Here is a 20846-nt window from a genome sequence, read left to right as displayed (position 1 = left end):
TTTCCACACTCAGAGCAGGTGAAATAATCTTTTTCAACAGTTTTTCGAGCACTTTTCTGTGTACATTTTTTTGCAGTCTGTGAAATGATGTTTTCATCTTCATTTGCGAAATGATGCTGTTTGTCTTCATTCACTTCCATTGGGTCTAAAATCAACATATTACATTTCCATAATTTAAATAAAGAGGACAAACGAGAAACATAAAAAAAAGACATTGTCAATTAAGCATTGTCAGTTTTTATCTTGTTGTTTCTCATCAGTCATTAAAAGAGAATGAAGGAAAACACCAACCTATTTGTTCCTCTGTATCTTCATCTTTTATTCTGCAGGGTTCTTCTTTAAACTCCATCTTTACAATAGAACGCCAGTAGTTTCTCATGAAGTAATTCCTCCTGCTTGCTGCTTCTTCTCCTGTGGGAAGATGAGAATATTCCCCCAGCATTTAAACTCTCATGAACAGCTGTAGGAGTGGCTTCACTGACTTAAGGTGTGAATTGTGGTCGCTGTTGCTCATTACACTAATCACTTTCAATTATACAGGTGTAAGTGTTTGGCTCAAATAATTCTATAGAAACAATTCAGTTATTTCAGTTTCAAACTCATCTAGCTGCTTTTTGTGTCGCTTTTACATTATAGGCTATTTATCATAGACTAATTCAGTTAAATAATTCGGGAGTATAAACAAACAAACACTCTTGAACTCAAAATGTCTTTGATGGTAACTTATGTCTGAAATAATGTAGCCTATTCTTCGGTTGCTCATATAGTGTTACACCTTGTAACGTTACCAGGATTCATTCAAACATTACATAAAACATCGCTCAACATATAACCTTCACAAATTGTCATGTGAACAATATGATCGTTAGTCAGTATGAGCTTAAAGGGTTAGTTCACCCAAAAATGAAAATTCTGTCAGTAATTACTCACCCTCATGTTGTTCCAACCGCGTAAGACCTTCGTTCATCTTCGGAACACAAATTAAGATATTTTTTGATGAAATCTGAGAGCTGATAACTTCTCCGTAGGCTGCTAGGTGGCCCAAACTTGCTGGCCCAGAAAAGTTATTAAAGAGATCGTTAATATAGTCCAAGTGACTACAGTGGCTCAATCTTAAGTATATCAAGCGACGAGAATACTTTTTGTGCACAAAAACAAACAAAAATAACGACTTTATTCCACTATTCATTTCCTTCTCTCTGGGCCTCTAGTTAGTTCGCGTAGTGTTTTTGCGCTGCGCGTCACACACATGACCAGCGTCGGCCAATAGTGAGCCTACGTGGTGACGTGTAACACAGACGCGCTGCGCAAAAACACTTACGAGGCCCAGAGAGAAGGAAATGAATAGTGGAATAAAGTCGTTATTTTTGTTTGTTTTTGCGCACAAAAAGTATTCTCGTCGCGTGATATACTTAAGATTGAGCCACTGTAGTCACTTGGACTATATTAACGATCTCTTTAATAACTTTTCTGGGCCAGCAAGTTTGGGCCACCTAGCAGCCTACGGAGAAGTTATCAGCTCTCAGATTTCATCAAAAATATCTTAATTTGTGTTCCGAAGATGAACGAAGGTCTTACGCGGTTGGAACAACATGAGGGTGAGTAATTACTTACAGAATTTTCATTTTTGGGTGAACTAACCCTTTAAGAAACCAACGAACCAACGGTTCATTTTAAATCGGACAAAGTCATTTAAAAGTAATAATTTCGGATTCAAACTCTTAATCAAATTAATTCGGAAACCATTCAAGTTTTGATTCACCAAACATTTGGGTTTAAATTTTACCTGATAAATAATACAATGAATGTACTTACACAGTTTGAAAAACACACCAAATTTACTGCAGCATGAACAGCTTTAAATCCCCTCACAGATTATGAACGTGGGCGATTTTTTTATTTATAAAAAAAAATCGTTTGTCCTTGTGTCACGGGTCAGTGTTTCCACCTTGTGGACAAACTAATTATTTCAAAACAATTCAATGCGCAGAGATACCCCTTGCTGCAGACTGTAGCGCAGTGACGTCACGTATTTGCTTGTATGTGTTATCACGCGTGCGCAAAGTATGACGTATCGTCTGTTTATAATACGCACGTGCGCCGTAGCCTACTGACTGCTGTTAATTGCGCATGTACAAGTTCATTTAAATCACTTTTGGATGTTGTTGTGTACAAAAGCGATGGATTAGATGGCAGTAAGTCAATAAGCATTATAATGCTGTTTAAACATATGTGCGTTTGTGTTAATGGAGAATTGTAAGAGATGCCAGATAAAAAAATTCAAAAAAAAAGTTAAAGTTATGACATGTTTTTATGATATGTATTAGCATTCGAAATGACAGGGTTTCTGCAGGTCTTAAAATGATCTGTCAAAATCTTAAATAGCCTTTAAACAAAGTAAGGCTTGGAAGATATCTTAAAATAGAGCAGAAAGACTTTAATTAATGAAGTCATGTTGATTGTTGCATGCATTGCAAAAATAAAAATAAATATAAATAAAATAAAATAATTTGCTCCTCAGTATCACATTGGATCTTTTATCTTTTATCAGTATCTTTTATTTATTTATTGCATTTAAAACATTTCACAGACAACTAGCAAACATGTCAATCCTGGGCCATGGATACGACATAACAAGCAGCAACCATTCTAAACATAGCAGGCCTACCAGCTTTTGATGCATTAACTTCATCATCATCATTATTATTATTATTAATTCTCAGGGCATTCCCAGACAACAAAATTCAAATAACTGCAGAGTGTTTGTGTTAATGGTAAGTCAGTGTTGTAACTAAGTCATACCAGAAAGTATTATAAATGCCCTACATCTGAAAGATTTTGTGTTTTTTTGTTGACTGTATTAATCAAAACTAAACAGACTATTGTTTAGTGTACTATTGTAGATTTCTTTAATGTCTGCTCTAATGTGCTGTGCATTAATTCATAGTGTAGTGTGCACCCTACACCGCCTACCTACATCTTCAATAAGAAGATGGTGGTGCATCCTTCTGCTGAGCAACTATCCTTTGAAGTCAAGTCATCTTCATTTATATAGCGCTTTTAACAATGTAGATTATTCCAAAGCGGCTTTACAGTGATAATAGGAAATTAAAGTTGTAGAGATTGTTTTGGCTTTACAGCAGCTCTAGAATAAATCAACTTAGGGGCCACTAACACGACACCGTTTTAACAGAAAACTCTTAAGTTCTCTCTGCGCAAACTTTAAAAACGCGAACCTATGAGAATGCTGATGGCGTGCACATGCGTATTACGAGTTCAGTCTATTGGTATGCACGTTTGAATAATGTGCACAGGCGTGTAGTCCTTCCCTACAAACCAACCCTCAACAAACTACTTGTCTGGCCTTAAAATGTATAATACAGAATTTTTTGCGCTTCCGCGTAGCCACACGAACCGGAATTATCCCGACAATGCTTTATCTGTAGAGAGGTAAAGGGAGGGGAGGGAGGCCTTCACAGGGAAGAGACTAGTTGACACTTCAGGACTGCGTTGTCGTCGCGTCCAGGCGCAGGTCCTTCATCAGATCTGGATACGGCCTGGATCCGGCAGACTGCAGTAAACCTCGGGATAAACAGGGTGACTAATATTAGCGTAGACGGCATTCTTCTTATGATGTAATGAGTACATCAGGATTTATGGGAAGTGTTCCCGGTTCCATAGTTGAAGTACGTTAGATCAAGTTTTACTGTATTTAAAATGTTGTCAACTTATCTGTGAACATAAATGTAGTTTAAAATAAAATAAAGGTCTATGGTCATTATCTCAAAGAGCATGCACAGAGTCCAAATTAAAACAATTCCCCATCGTCCAAATTAAACAATTCCCCATCGTAAGTACACATTGATGGCCTAAGACACGAAACGAGCGGTTTGTGTGAGAAAACGAACAGTATTTATATAGTTTTTACCTCTTGAACACAGCCACGTCCAAGTGATCTGAGGGCGCGGGCGCATCCTGCTGTGTGACGTGTGCGCAGACTGGTGCATAGATATATACACTAGATGTCGCCTTGGCTACTGCAGTTCATTGGAAAGAAACCGTAGCCAAGGCGACATCTAGTGTATATATCTATGCACCAGTCTGCGCACACGTCACACAGCAGGATGCGCGCGTGCCCTCAGATCACTTGGACGTGGCTGTGTTCAAGAGGTAAAAACGATATAAATACTGTTCGTTTTCTCACACAAACCGCTCGTTTCGTGTCTTAGGCCATCAATGTGTACTTACGATGGGCAATTGTTTAATTTGGACGATGGGGAATTGTTTTAATTTGGACTCTGTGCATGCTCTTTGAGATAATGACCATAGACCTGCATTATATGACTGACAGACAAGAACGGTTTGACCTAAAAATATAAAAATTGAAACTACTGCGGAAAAAAAGACACCTACATCTTGGATGCCCTTGAGGTAAGGTAAAACATACCAAAATTTAATTTCAAAGTGAACTATCCCTTTAAATCCTGGTTCTGGGGATGTCATGAAGAACTAACTGTCTTCATGAGACTTTATATTTTAAACATTTGAAGGTCAGATGCTGAAAGAAAAGAACCGGAAAAAAGAGGAGAGGAGAGAGAGCAGGTATAGACCCCTTCACGGTTGACGTCAAAGGAAAATTCGCAGTTCGCAGGTCAGGGTCAGAAAGTTAATTCCATCCCACTGAATTGTGTGTTAACCAGAGATTTTTTTTTTGTTTTTGTTGCGTTGTGGACTGTGAAAATCGCACCAGTTGTGGAGTCAAGTTTTTCAGGATTCCTGCAGGATCTCATCCGTTAAAAAAAAATAAAAAAATAGACGACATCTGTTCGGATAGATACTGCTATCTGCTAAGTCTGTAGCATGACACAGGTCACTATAAATGCCAGATATCAAATTTCACCTAACTATTAAATAAGTCTACAGTTTACAGAAAACATTTGTTTACTTACCATGGCTTAACTCTACTGTTGTTGTCACAATGTTGGCGCTATGACACAGGTCCATGACATTACTTGAGAAAGTCTATCTATCTATCTATCTATCTATCTATCTGTCTGTCTGTCTGAGGCAAAAAAAAAAAAAAGGTGCTGCGTTAATTGCGTTATTATTTTTTTACGTGTTAAACATCTCAAATTAATCGCAAAGATTAACGCGTTAATTCCCCCCGCCCTAATTTATTTATGTTAATATCTGCGCAATTAATGTGTAGGCTATTTATTTAGCCTGCCTCTGCCATCCAGCACCCCCAAATGAGCCTCAGCCTACCATTGAGTAGTTCTTTTAGTGACTGTTGCTGTTTGACTTACAATATGTTTGGCTATGGTAGATGGTCTATTTCCCTGTTATCTAACTAAAAAGGCTATGATCGTTTTCTGTTGCTCGGATCGGATGGCACAGACGTGAGCTTTTGATGGTGAAATGGATAGCTCGCTGTAGCCTAGCGCTACTCAGGCATTCACTCATTGACATTTGATCAGTAGCCTACATGACACTAGAAGTTCTGTCTCTTCCTTGTATAATACTTTTACTTCAGGCAGTGACTGGCAATGAGACTGATATTCAAAAGAGACCTTAAGTTTACTAATATTAGTCTCGAATTTCCCCAGCTGAAGATAATTATGCTCTGCTATGATTTTGTAGGTGGACAGTTTTGAGAATACACGAAGAGCAAGCAGGGTTGGCAGCAGAAAGGTAAACGTTGGATGAATCATATAATTTTGTGGATCATTAAGATTTCCTCTTAGCAGTTTTAATATTGGTTGTTTGCACATTATTCCAGTCACTTTGAAATTTAACAGAACCACTTTTTTCTTACATTGAACACTAGGGACCTGACAGAGCAAAGCAGAATAGAGAAGTGACTGCAATGAGAGGGATCCCAAAGACAGGCAGGCCGCAGGAGTATCCAGTCCAGACAGAAAGAAGGCAGGCAGTTGCTTTCAGAGACAGACTGAGGGAGAGACAGAAAGTTTTTACATGAAATATGTCTAATCTTTCTGCATATGTTCTTCAGTTGGACAGATCTGATTAACTGAAGCTCTCGTTTGAAGATCAGATTCTATCTTTGCCAGATCCATACAATCTAGATGATGGCTGGTATGCTGCTGATGCTAATAAATTGCCCCCTGTTCAGTATCTTGACCTTTTTTAACTACCTGATTAACACTCCAGGCCCTTGTACAGGTGAGGCTTTGCAAGCCTTTAAGTCACTAGAGGCTTATAACTATTTTGTTTGTGATCATGTCCAAAACATCAAGCAGCATGATCTGTCAGAAACAAGGCCTGTTGCTTTTGACCCAAATTTGGAAGGACCATAATCTGCTTTAATGATAACTGCAGTGTGAAAATGTACCACTACAGTTGTGTAGGCATCAAAAGAAAGACAAAACAGTGGCTATGTGGCAGATGTAGATAATGCAGACATGAATATGTACAGCACTAACACTTTTTCAATTTCAATTCAATGTAAATCATATTTAGTAAATTTGATCTATTCTTGCCTCTTTCTCATCTAGTAAATATTGTAATTATCTTTTTTTAGTGTGCTTTCATTGAACGTTTTATTGAATGTTTTAAATAGAAAGTAGACTGTTAGCTCAACTTGTGCTGAAAAGAAAAAAAGAGACAACACTTACCTAATAAATGTTTATTGAATGTTGCAAAAATCTTTGTGTACCTCTATGCTCCACGAATGAATAATACTTTACTAGTTATGTTAGGATAGGTGCTGTTTATCCAGTTGTGGATGAAAAAGTTCTAGGTACGGCATTAACGGGGGAAGAACATGACAATGAAACCAAGTAAAATTGTATACAAAGATAATGGACATTTATTAAAGATGCACATATATATTTATCGTAAAAGAGAAAAAAGAAAGAATAACAATAAGATGAATACAATAATAAATAAAATAATCCAAAAATAAATCAGTGAAGTACACAACAAAGTTAAGGAGAAAAGGGTTTTGATTCAAATATCTTTTCACAAGAGTAATCACAAGAGATTCTAGCTTATCAATTTGTTAAAGAGTGAGAGGAAAGTAATCGAAGTCCGGTAGCAGTATTATTTAATACGTTTAGGTCTAAGATTACTTAGAGCACAACAGATGGTCAATATGTCACTGGAGAGAGGAACAAGGGTCAGAGGGAGCGTGTTTTTCAGAATTCTAAAGATCTTGATGTGTTCAATAGCTCGCTCCGCATGACTACGCAATGCTGAAAGTTGGTGGGCCCTCTCAACATCACACCCAGCTGCTTTCTCCCCTTCAAGAATGGAGTGTGGCACCAAGCCTAGCCAGGTGGTCACCTATCAGAAAACCTCTATCTGCCGTCACCTGATTGCCTGGATTAATGTTACTGTAAAAGCCAGACTTACCACTGATCTCTTTATCTGATATCCTCCCTCCCCACATTTTGGAAATAAATGATATTGAGCCATAGGGCGTGATACCTATTAGAGCCTTAAGAGTATTATGGTGTTTATAATTCGACCACACTGTAAAAAAGAAAAAGTTAGTTCAACTCAAATTTTCAAGGCAACCGACTACACAGAATTTTTGAGTTGAAGATATCAACTTAATTGTTTACATTTTGAAGAACTACAATTATTAAGTTGCGTCTGCTAAGTTTTTCAAGTTCTGACAACTAAGTTTTTTTAATTCAAGTTACTGGAACTTTCAAGTCTGTAAAAGCTTACTATTTTGAGTTCAGAGTACCTTCCCCTGTAATAACTTACTATTTTGAGTTTAAATTCCCGCACAAATAAGGCACATGTCAATAAGCTGGCATCGTGACAAGATGGCGGACGCAAACTTTCGAAGGGAGCTCCTGGGAAAATCCTTGGAAACCCCGTCGCAGCCGGTTGCCATGGCAAATTTCAAATGAGCATGCGCAGATAAGTTGACCTCACTCTAACTGGGTGTCAACTACAACTTCAAAATAAAATCAACTCAGTTTATAAAATAAGATGAACTTTTCCTCAGAAACGTCTGAAAGTGAGTTCAAGTGGCTTACAACAGATAGTTCAAGTTCCAACTAGCAATTTTATTGTCAGTGAATGCAAAAATCTTAGTAAGGTGAACAATTTTGAGTTGTCGTTTTTACAGTGCAGGTCTGGGCTCTAGCCCTGAGATTGAATGGCCTGTCAATGAAAAACTCTGTGCAGTCAATGATAACGCTCTCGGTTACTAACGTAACCTCGGTTCTCTCTAGATGAGGGAACGAGTGTTGCGTAAGCTAGCTTACGCTACGGGAAAAACCCTTTTCTCGAGAATACTGAAGCCAAAAATTATCCTTAATTTTGCATTAGTTTAAAACGCATTGCTGCATAAGCAGACCTAGGCAGAGCGGCTCGCGCGCCTATTGGTTGCTCAGCAGCAACTGCTGCAACCTATCCAGGACCTGCTCGTGACGAAGCACCAATGAGGACGCGGGCGCCCGTGCGCGTCACGTCCCGCCAGAATGGGCGTGGCTACAGGCTATAAAAGCAGGCCCGTGAGGTTGTTCTCTGGTTTTTCAATCTGAAGCGAACCAGAAGTAGCACAAGCACGGCAGGGTTACGCAACACTCGTTCCCTCATCTAGAGAGAACCGAGGTTACGTTAGTAACCGAGAGCGTTCTCTTACGAGAGTACTCTCGTGTTGCATAAGCTAGCTTACGCTACGGGAACCCAATGTAAAACGCCGTGCGTGCTAGAGAAGGTCCACATGCACGTTCCCAAGGGCAGGTGCCCGGGGACAAATGTAAGTGGTAATATCTGGGCCGATGAGGGTTGGGCCCAGGGAGAGATAACCATTCCAGAGTGTGGGAATGGGTGCTTAATACAATAGAACAGCCAGGTACATCCGTGGGCTGAACTAAGAATGATCACACTGCCTGTCAGCCACCTGAACCCGAAGGACAGGTGAAAAACGATCACAGACAGGAAGACCTGGTCTGTCGATCTGGAGCCTGTGTATAACACAAACCACACACAGTCTGTGTCGATCTGCAGCGAGAGCGAACAGAGCTAGTATGTTAGACTGACAACAGTTTAGCCTGTAGGGCAGGCACCTCCAGGTTATAAAACCTGATAAATGTAGACGGAGAGGCCCAGCCCGCCGACGTACAAATATCATGGAGCGAGACTCCGCGAGACCACGCCCACGACGAGGCCATGCCTCTGGTGGAGTGCGCTCTGACGCCCAGAGGGCAATGAAGGTTCTTAGACCTATAAGCCATAGCGATAGCGTCAACTATCCATCTGGACAGGCTCTGTTTCGATGTGGCTAAGCCCTTAGTGCGGCCACCGAACGAAACAAAGAGCTGCTCTGACTGCCTGAAAGCATCAGACCGTTCGACATATATTCTCAGCGCCCTGACGGGGCAGAGAAAATTCACATCGTCCTCACCCTCAGATCTCGGAAGAGCTGACAGTGAAATGATCTGTGATCTGAACGGAGTGGAAAGCACTTTGGGGACATAACCGTGCCTCGGTTTAAGGATGACTTTAGAGTCATTAGGCCCAAACTCCAAGCACGAAGCATTCACAGAGAGCGCGTGAAGGTCACCCACTCGCTTAACCCTCTGAGGTCTGAGGGGTTTTTGGGGTCCTTGAGATGTTCTGACATGCCCTGACATTTGTGCTTTTTTCAGTTGCTTATAAACATATTAATGGCAAAGGTATAATTACACTCTATTTAGCACAAACAGGGCTACCATAATATGTGAGCAACATGCATGTACATGTTTGTATTTTTGAGAGAATAATGTTTATGCATGGTTATTGAAAAAACTAAAAACTAAAGTTTCTGAAATAAGGCCACAAAACACATACTAAATACGTGTCAATAAGACTTTTGACTAATTGATGTCTTTGCCTAGAGTTTTTTCTTCAAAATGATGTGAAAATCATCCTGCCCTTATCATTCACATAACACAATACATTGATTTAAATCTTGTAAAACACTTTTTGTTTGTAAAGGCAATATGCGCAAGGGGCGTCAACCATTCAGCATCATGCATATGTAGTGGTTCACACCTTAGGAGACAATGGGGCCCACATACTTAATGAGCCATTCATTCAGGTGTGTCACCTATAGCCACAAGAAAGAATGCAAGAGCAATATATATACAGTATATATATATATATATATATATATATATATATATTATATATTCTACCAAATTGGTTCACAGTTGGAAGCATGTCAAATTTTTTTTTTTTTTTACAAATTTTGCTTGCAAATTGTATAATATCCAAGGAAAACATGTCTATTAATTGTGCAGTTAATTCTCATACTGTATTTTCAGTTTTGGAATATGTATCCTCTCCCCAAATTTGTCAATAATAAAACACAATAAAAATTATTTAAAGAAAATGCTTATATTTACCTTTTAAAATTTGTTTACATCTACCTTGTAAATATATATTTTTTTATTAAAAAGGTTACAATTACAACAACAATTGAAGTGTAATCTTTCTTTGTAAAAACTAAAGTATACATTTTATCATACATATTTCAAACTTCGAATATAGCCTACATTGACAAAACATACTATATTTAACATATTAGCAAAAATTGGCAAACAAAAGCTTATTTGAGGTGGCAGATATTTTACAGTAAAAATGTGTAATCTATCCAAAACTAATCAACGAAATGTTGTCTTTCATATGTCTGTAACATAGGTCTTTCGTTTTTATTATAAGGAATATAAATGTTAATTTGCAGTTTAATACGTTGCTTATACAAATACATTTTATTTCAACATATTTCAATCGATTTTACTCAGTATAGCAAAATAGTATGCTAAAAGCAGATCATTTATTCACACACAGAAACGCAATTCAAATTTAAACTGTCTTTTTGCGAGTTGTGGTAAACAGCGCATCTCTGCCGTTCATTCATTCACACAGAAACGCGATTTACTTGAGAATGAAAAAAAAAACTTACTACATTATTCCATCCGTTGCTCCTCGAAATACCAGCACTTCTGAGGTAAGTTTTCCATTATTATTATTCCTCACAGCGCTAAGAGACAGTGTAGACAACTACACTTATCTGAATAAACTTGATGTGTTTTCTCGAGCTGATATGTGGGCGTTCACAGTTTGTATGGGATCGTCTCAGTCATTTGCGTTTGAATAGCGCGCGCTCTCCGTGGGCGGGGCCGATTATAACGTAATGAGATGAGATCGACTGGAATCGCTCTCTTTTAATACAGATTTCACAAGATGAGAATATTTGTTTTTTATATAAATTACTTCATTTAAAAGAAGAGAATTCAAGCTTCATGCCCGTGTGTCTGTATGCCTGTTTGACTGAGTATTCGCTCAGTTATTGTTCATTTTCGGACGCGTTTCAGAATGGACTTCACTGGCAGAGAGAAGGCAGAACTCGCTTCGTGTTTATTTTTCTTTATTTGGCAAAAAGCACAACACTTTGTTTTTATTGTGAGTATACACAAAAATAATACACATTTAACAGAATCGATTGATGTATGAAACTCCTATGGAAAATCAAAGTCAACAGAGTATTTATGAGTTTCTTTTACATTGATAAAAAAAAAGCGAGCTGGTATCGCCGGTGATACCGTAGACCTCAGGGGGTTAACTGAAGCGAGAGCCATGAGAAAAGCGGTCTTCAGTGAAAGATACCGCAAATCCACAGACTGAAGGGGTTCAAAGGAGAGGTCCCAGGCTGGAACCAGAGGGGGCTGAGGAAGATTTAACCTCCTAGCTCCTCTTAGGAACCTAACAATGAGGTCGTCTCTACCCAAAAAAAAAAAAGTTTGCGCAGTTGCAAAGTTTGTAAACTCCGCAATGGCCGCCACATACACTTTGAGCGTGGAGGGGGACCTGCCCTCGTCCAAAAGCTCTTGCAGAAAGGAGAGAACCTCTGCAACGCTACAGCGCTGTGGGTCTAAGTTTCGGGCCGAGCACCAGCCGGAAAACACTGACCATTTAGAGGCGTAGAGCCTTCTCGTAGAGGGTGCTCTAGCCTGAGTAATTGTGTTCAACACTGCCGCTGGGAGGTCAGCGGGTACCCGTTGATGGCCCATGCATGCAGGGCCCATAAGTCGGGGCGCGGGTGCCAGATCGCGCCCCTGGCCTGGGAGAGGAGATCTTTCCTCACCGGAATCGGCCACGGGGTCGTGCTCGTCAGTTGCATCAGCTCTGAGAACCACACTTGATTCCTCCAGAGCGGCGCCACGAGGAGCACAGAGCATTTGCTCTCCCTGATGCGCTTGATTACCTGTGGTAACATCGCGATCGGGGGAAACGCATAGAGCGGACGGCTGGGCCAGTCGTGGGCCAGCGCATCTCTCTGTTTCGTGAAGAATACTGGACAGTGCGCGTTCTCCGTCGACGCAAAGAGGTCGACATCCGCTCTGCCGAAGATGTCCCATAGTAACTGGGCTATCTGAGGGTGCAGGGACCATTCCCCGGGGGGAACGTTGTCCCTGGACAGCATGTCTGGGCCCACATTTTGGGAGCCCGGGACATGTGATGCTCTCAGTGAGCGCAGGTAGTGATGGGCCCACAAGAGGAGGCGTTCCACCAGCTTGTGAAGGCTCCGTGACCTGAGACCGCCCTGGCGGTTGATGTATGACACCACTGACATGTTGTCCGTGCGGACCAAAACGTTGTGGCCTTTGAGGAGGGGGAGAAAGTATCTCAAGGCATTTTCGACCGCTTTCATCTCCAGACAGTTTATGTGTAGGCGCCTTTCTGAGGCTACCCACAGACCAAACACTGGTCTGCCCTCGTAGAGGGCGCCCCAACCTGAGTTGGATGCGTCTGTCGAGATTACTTTTCGTCTCGAAGCCATGCCCAGATCCACTCCTGACTGATACCAGTCTGCCGCCTTCCAGGGATTCAGTGCTGTGACACAGTTCTGAGTTACCCTGAGGCGAACGCGGCCAGCAGACCATGCTCGCAGCGGGACCCGCGTCTTCAGTCAGTGCTGCAGCGGGCGCATGAAAAGCAAGCCCATCTGAAGCACTGCCGAGGCCGAAGCCGTAAGCACCCAGCATCCTCTGAAAACGTTTGAGAGGAAAAATGCTGCCGGTCCTGAAAGCTGCAGCTGAGCGCTGAATCTGCAGCGCGCGCTGTGACGTCAGCCGCGCTGTCATTGACACAGAGTCTAAGTCTGTTCCCAGAAAAGAGATTCTCTGGCTGGGAGACAGTAAACTCTTGGTCCAGTTGATTTGGAGACCCAAATCCCGTAAATGGTCGAGTAATAGAGCCCTGTGCGCTATTAACTCTGACTCTGACTGGGCTAGAATAAGCCAGTCGTCCAGATAGTTCAGTATTCGCATCCCCCGTTGTCTCAGGGGAGCGAGTGCTGCATCCATGCACTTCGTGAATGTACGGGGTGCTAAGGACAGACCGAACGGCAGGACGGTGTACTGATAGCTCAGCCCCTCGAAGGCGAATCGCAAGAAAGGCCTGTGATGGGGCGCTATTTGAATCTGAAAATATGCGTCTTTCAGATCCACAGAGATAAACCAGTCCCTCGGGCGAATTTGCGCAAGAATCTGACTGGTCGTGAGCATTTTGAACGATCTCTGCATAAGGGCTCTGTTCAGCCGTCTGAGATCTAGGATGGGTCTGAGACCGCCATCCTTCTTTGGAACGAGGAAATATCTGCTGTAAAAACCTGCCTCGCTCAGTGTGTGAGGGACGGCTTCTACGGCTCGTTTCTCTAACAGTTTCGCAATCTCTGCGCGAAGTAGGTGTGCTACTTCGCTGTTCACCGTGGTTTCGACCCTGGCTCGAAAGCGAGGGGGTCTGCGAGCGAACTGTAGTGAATAGCCTCGTTCTACCGTGTTCAGTACCCATTCTGACACGCCCGGCAGCTCCCTCCATGCCTTTATGTGAAAAGCTAGAGGGAGAATAACGCGCGGGCTGTTGTCGCTGTGTGTGTGTGGCACATATCTCACAGCGCCTGAGAGAGAGCGCGCTTCGCACACACATAACACAGCTCGTGTCTGGTAGAGGGTGATTTACACACGGGACACGTTTTGTGTTTATTGACGGGGGCTCTGAATGAGTGCTTATCACAGAGCAGCCCGTGTTTGTGTGTAGGGATGAGCGCTGTACAGCGGGCACCTTTCCCACATTCAAAACACACACGGCGTGAGCCGAGTTTATGGATATGGGCCGTGAATGAGTGTGAGTCACTGAGTCGGCCGTGTTTGTATGTAGGCGCGAACACTGTGGAGTGGGCACATGACCTACATCTATAACACCATCGGCGTGAGCCGGACAAACAGACAGAATGCTCTTTCTGTGATTTATTTGGGCGGCCGTAAAAACGGCCTTTGGGTACAGGCGAGCGTGTTGTGTAACGGGCTCGTTGGCTGTGAAATACACATCTCCAGTCACCTCTGCTGAGGGAACTGTGAGAGCGAGGCGCGCTGATTTTGATGGCGGTCCGGCCGCAGCGGGACTCGACCATCTTCGTCTTCCTAACGCGGTCAGGAAGACTTTGAGGGCTCTGCCTTTAGCCCAATCTTGGACCGGGGTCCCCGAGGGGGAGGCGGTCTGTGGCGGCTGGAAGAGCGTGAGCGCTGGGAATCCCTCGGCTGACGGCGCTGTGAGGCTGACGGCGGGGGAGGCTGTGGCGCTGATTTCCGGTTGGGCGGCTGTTTAGAGCGACCCGTAGCGGAACTGGAGCGCTTCGGCAAGAAATGCCGCATAGCCTGGGAGGTTTTCTGAACCTCGGAGTACCGTTCCGAAAACCCCTTGACAGCCGGGCCGAAGAGACCGGATGGCGCCACGGGCGCGTCGAGGAAAGTGGCTCTGTCGGACTCCTTCATGTCGGACAGCGTTAACCACAAGTGTCTCTATGGAGAGACGCCATATTCCTCCCGATGGCCTGAGCAGCGGACTTAGTGGCTCGTAGCGCTAAGTCGGTCGCGCTCCTGAGGTCATTAAAATTCTCAGGGTTCGGGCCTGCCTCGTCCATTTTACGGAGAAGGTCGGCCTGATACACCTGAAGCACGGCCATCGTGTGAAGTGCGGACGCGGCTTGACCGGCGTCGGTGTAGGCGCGACCGATCAAAGCCGAAGTAGTCCTGCAGGCTTTGGAAGGCAGTGAAGGATGAGACTGCCATCCGGCGGAAGGCGGGCAGAGGTGCGTGGCTACCGGTTCCTCGACCGGAGGAATGCAGAGGTAGCCCTTGTCTTTCGCGCCGTCTACTAGAGAGAGCGTCGAAGAGACAGTAGAACGCAGCCTGGCAGAAAATGGCGCCTTCCAGCTCTTAGTGAGCTCCTCGTGGAGCTCCGGAAGAAAGGGGGCAGGCCTCGTGTGAGGCGTCGAGCGGCGGCCTGGCAGAAAACAACCGTCCAGCCTGCTGGGTGCAGGCTCGTCAGGAAGCGACCAATCGAGGCCGAGGTCCTCCACGGCCTTGGTAAGCAGGCGAAGAAGCTCGGCGTCGAACGTAGACCGCACACCGCTCGATTCCTGAAGAGAAGGGGCGGGGTCCGGAATGGAGCCCGACCAGCCTTCGCAGTCAGAAGCCAGGATGGAGCAGCTGTCCCCTTCTGCGTCATCTCCCCCTGACTCGATATCCACAGCGGGCGGCTGGCCGGCCGTGATAGAGGTGGGGGATGCAGAGAGCGATGCACACGGGGAGAGATCCGGCATGCAAGCGCTCGCGGCAGATGCCTCCGGTGTTCTCTGTGAATGGCGCTTTTTATGGCGCGGCCCAGAAGAGAGAAGCGGAGGGGCGGGATCCACGCTGAAAGATGCTAGGCGAGCCCGCAGGGTCGCCATAGACATAACTTCACATTCCGGGCAGCCGCCCAGGGAAAGCGCGTGGTCCGCGTGTGTCTGTCCCAGGCAGGAAACGCACAGGATGTGGCGGTCCCCGTCGCTGAGAACGGCTCGGCAGGAGCCGCACTTTTTGAAAAGAGGCATTTGCAACAACGCCTCGCTCTTTTAGATGCAAGCGTGTGTAACGTAACACGCGGTAATGAAAAGGATATTCGGCGCCGGATAGCGCAGCAGGAACGGCAGAGGAAGCGGCGAGATGGCCGGCTTGAAGCTCGTCCCACTGAAGGCTCTTCGACGGCGCAGCTTCTCCGGAGAACAGCGAGGTGAGTGTCCACTTCGCTGAAGAGTTGAAAAATCAGAGAACAACCTCACGGGCCTGCTTTTATAGCCTGTAGCCACGCCCATTCTGGCGGGACGTGACGCGCACGGGCGCCCGCGTCCTCATTGGTGCTTCGTCACGAGCAGGTCCTGGATAGGTTGCAGCAGTTGCTGCTGAGCAACCAATAGGTGCGCGAGCCGCTCTGCCTAGGTCTGCTTATGCAGCAATGCGTTTTAAACTAATGCAAAATTAAGGATAATTTTTGGCTTCAGTATTCTCGAGAAAAGGGTTTTTCCCGTAGCGTAAGCTAGCTTACGTAACACGAGAGTACTCTCGTAAGAGAACTATGCATTTCTTAAACCTCTTCTTGAACTTCTGTGGCATGTTTTTCCGAAGAACCTCTGCAGATGGCCAGGAGATTAAAAATTGGAGACGCTTTGCAAGGACAGGTATGACTTTGTTGATAACATTTGAAACACATGCAAGAGGACACACCAAACCGGAAACCAAGGTCTAAATGGGCAAGTCCGTGTCGGAGCTTCATCAGAGTTAAAAGAAGTTGATTTTTCTTGGATATAACCGTTCTTTCTGAAATAAGCGGTGCAATTAAGTTCAAAATCCAAATAAACGCAGCAAAAGATGGCAGTTCAAAATAAAATTAAAAGAATTTCTGTTTGCGCTTAATTTGACTAGCTGCATCATTCTCTGAGACAATGACATTTTCTGAAGTGATGGACAATTTTGACAGCTTGTCTTTGTAAGAGTCTCTTTCTAAATGCAACCTATGTACCTCTTGCTGTAGCATTTCACACATATGACATTGTCCCGCATTGTCTTGGTTGTCCCCTTCTTCTTCCTGATTATTATGGAGCTTATAATATGACAAAATGATTTGAATTTGAATTGTGTAAATTTGAATTATTTGCAAGTGTAATCTAACTAAATTGAATTTTAGGTGGTAGTTTAAATAGTTCTGAATTTGATTTTTTTTAAACGAATATTGAACGTTTGAAATTTAACAAATTGAAATGTTTTTATGGCTGAATTTTATAGACGTGTATTTTCAAACAGCTAGTTTTTTTGTTCTGAATTCGTATAGTGCAAATATTCAGTTTAAAAAAATACAGATTCAAGTTTTCAAGATGAAGAAATTCGGAACTTCAAATTCAGTTTTCTAAAATTCAAGTTCAAAAATTCAAGTTCAAAAATTCAGATCTTACAGAAAGTAGGTCACAGGTCATCCACAGGGAAGAGTAAAGGATCTCAGATAAGTCGAACAGAGCATTTTGGCTGCACTGCAGTAGTTTTCTGCCGCAAACGCGGTGGTGGTTCAAGAGAATCCATGTATCTTTCGTTCAGTCGTTTTTTTATTTAATATTAAGAGTAGAAAAATGTGAAAACAGCTTGAGTATTAGATTTCTTCTAATATTCTAGTAATAATAGTCCGCTGCAGCAGTTGCACGGAGCTTACAAAACGCGTGTATTGCAACTATAGGCTACATTTAATTTTCTCATCAAACAACTAGACTAACGAATGGCTCGGCACAACAGAAGAGCTTAGACAGGGCTTTCTCTCTGTGTAGACCAGCAGTTGGTCTGAATTTGCTATAACCTATAGCCTATTTTCTCGACTGTATAGGCTAAGTCACGTTTTATCATGAAACACGCTGTGATTTATTCCAAAGTGACTCAGGCATATATAATGCATTTAACGTTATATAATCTAAATGTTGACTTTCAAAAGTAGGCGCGCCAAGAAGGCTATTCTCTGTATTTTGGTTCATTTTTGGTGAGCGCCAGAAAGATCTAAAGAGACCGAGACGCGCTAAAGCAGCGCATCATGTTGTTTTATTTATTTTCAATGACATGATATTTTGTAGTCATTTTTAATGTACACAAATAAAAATATACATTTTACTGTTTCGGATGATGTCATATTATCTGTATGACTAAATAACAGAGTATTAAGTTATTTCCCAGCAGTGGAACAAATCCAAGTGATGGCGCCAGCGCATCGCGCTCTCACACAACATAGTAGGATATCAGTTCTGGCATTGCTTCATATCGCAGACTGCTCATTATCAAAATGAAACACAGTCAACCAAACATATAAAAAGTTATTCTGCATAATTTAATTGGTCTGTTGTACAATATGAAGGGCAAGCTGTGCCACACACAGTCCTACTTGTTATTCCAAACATTACCCTTGCTGTAAAGACAATACAGAGTCCCGTGTATTTTGGGACTCGACTGAAGTATGACGCCTTTTTATTTGTATTATAATATAATATATTAAAATACATAATCTTCTGAGTTTAATGATGTAGGCCTTGTGTGTTTTATTAAAATGTATTATAATTTACATCTCAAAAGGATGCGCTTTGTGCATTCTCTGACATTATATTTATTTATTTAATTAATATTGAGTATCAATTGATGTTAAACAAAACGGTGTGTTATTTTCTCTGACAACTAAACTTAAAAAAAAAAAAAAAAAAAAAAAAACTTCCAAAGCAAAGCCATTGTGCGTTCTCTCCTCGCTCCGCAGCTTTTCCACACAGATTTTGAGAACTGGCCAGCTAAAAAAAATAGGCCAAAGAAGTAGACTTACGGCTAGTGTCCGGGAAATGCGAGGTACGTTCATATTTATAAATAAACATAACTGATTTTGTCTACACCTAAATACATTTCCTAATAATAACAGTGATTAAGCCCAAATGTGGGTGGGGGTAATGAACACAATATGTGTTTTTTTTTGTTTGTTTTTTTTTTTGCCCAAATGGTCTCCACTCTATACATTTTGTAATAATACAGCAACATTTTTTAAACTGACCGTATTTGCCAGAAAATAAGTCGCATGCACATGAGTGCAAGTCAATTGGTCTGCTGGATCATGTTGAGAGAGAAAGGCGTCATAATTGTTTTTATTTTTTTTATATCAGCCTATTCAGCAATAGTGTAAAAGACCTGTAAATAAAATACAACATTTACATGATAAACACTATTAACATGTAGGCTATGTATTGCCTATTTTACTTTCCCTTATGACAAATGAATGCAAAAAACAACAAGAATGAAAAATAAGTATGTAGGCTAGGCTATAATAAAATAATATATAGGCTACAGACTATAAAAATAGCCTATATTGTGCCCTTTATAAACGCCAAGCCTCAACAAATTTATTTAAATCGAAACGGTCGCGCATCTCTCATTCAGTCAAAAGTTTTCATTGCAATGTAACATGTGGATGCTAACTATTAATATAAAGAAGGCGTCATACTTCAGTCGAGTCCCAAAATACACGTGTAGGCTAAATCAGCGTCTTCACAGCAAGGGAAATGTTTGGAGTAGGACTGTGTGCGGCACAGCTTGCCCTTCATATTGTACAACAGACCAATTAAATTATGCAGAATAACTTTTTATATGTTTGGTTGACTGTGTTTCATTTTGATAATGAGCAGTCTGCGATATGAAGCAACGCCAGAACTGATATCCTACTATGTTGTGTGAGAGCGCGATGCTCGAGCGCCATCACTTGGATTTGTTCCACTGCTGGGAAATAACTTAATACTCTGTTATTTAGTCATACAGATAATATGACATCATCCGAAACAGTAAAATGTATATTTTTATTTGTGTACATTCAAAATAACTACAAAATATAATGCCATTGAAAAATAAATAAAACAACATGATGCGCTGCTTTAGCGCGTCTCGGTCTCTTTAGATCTTTCTGGCGCTCACCAAAAATGAACCAAAATACAGAGAATAGCCTTCTTGGCGCGCCTACTTTTGAAAGTCAACATTTAGATTATTTAACGTTAAATGCATTATATATGCCTGAGTCACTTTGGAATAAATCACAGCGTGTTTCATGATAAAACGTGACTTAGCCTATACAGTCGAGAAAATAGGCTATAGGTAAATTCAGACCAACTGCTGGTCTACACAGAGAGAAAGCCCTGTCTAAGCTCTTCTGTTGTGCCGAGCCATTCGTTAGTCTAGTTGTTTGATGAGAAAATTAAATGTAGCCTATAGTTGCAATACACGCGTTTTGTAAGCTCCGTGCAACTGCTGCAGCGGACTATTATTACTAGAATATTAGAAGAAATCTAATACTCAAGCTGTTTTCACATTTTTCTACTCTTAATATTAAATAAAAAAACGACTGAACGAAAGATACACGGATTCTCTTGAACCACCACCGCGTTTGCGGCAGAAAACTACTGCAGTGCAGCCAAAATGCTCTGTTCGACTTACCTGAGATCCTTTACTCTTCCCTGTGACCCACTTTCTGTAAGATCTGAATTTTTGAACTTGAATTTTTGAACTTGAATTTTAGAAAACTGAATTTGAAGTTCCGAATTTCTTCATCTTGAAAACTTGAATCTGTATTTTTTTAAACTGAATATTTGCACTATACGAATTCAGAACAAAAAAACTAGCTGTTTGAAAATACATGTCTATAAAATTCAGCCATAAAAACATTTCAATTTGTTAAATTTCAAACGTTCAATATTCGTTTAAAAAAAATCAAATTCAGAACTATTTAAACTACCACCTAAAATTCAATTTAGTTAGATTACACTTGCAAATAATTCAAATTTACACAATTAAAATTCAAATCATTTTGTCATATTATAAGCTCCATAATTGTCTTCTATGTCAGGAACAATCTCTGGTTCTGGTCCTGGTCCAGCTGCAGAATAAAGCTGCCTCCTTCTCACTGCTCGATGGTACCGACCCTGTTTATCTGCTTGTCTCTTA

Source organism: Leuciscus leuciscus (assembly GCF_965113295.1).
Source record: "Leuciscus leuciscus genome assembly, chromosome: 16".
NCBI lineage: Eukaryota > Metazoa > Chordata > Actinopteri > Cypriniformes > Leuciscidae > Leuciscus > Leuciscus leuciscus.
Note: the sequence above shows the minus strand (reverse complement) of the source record.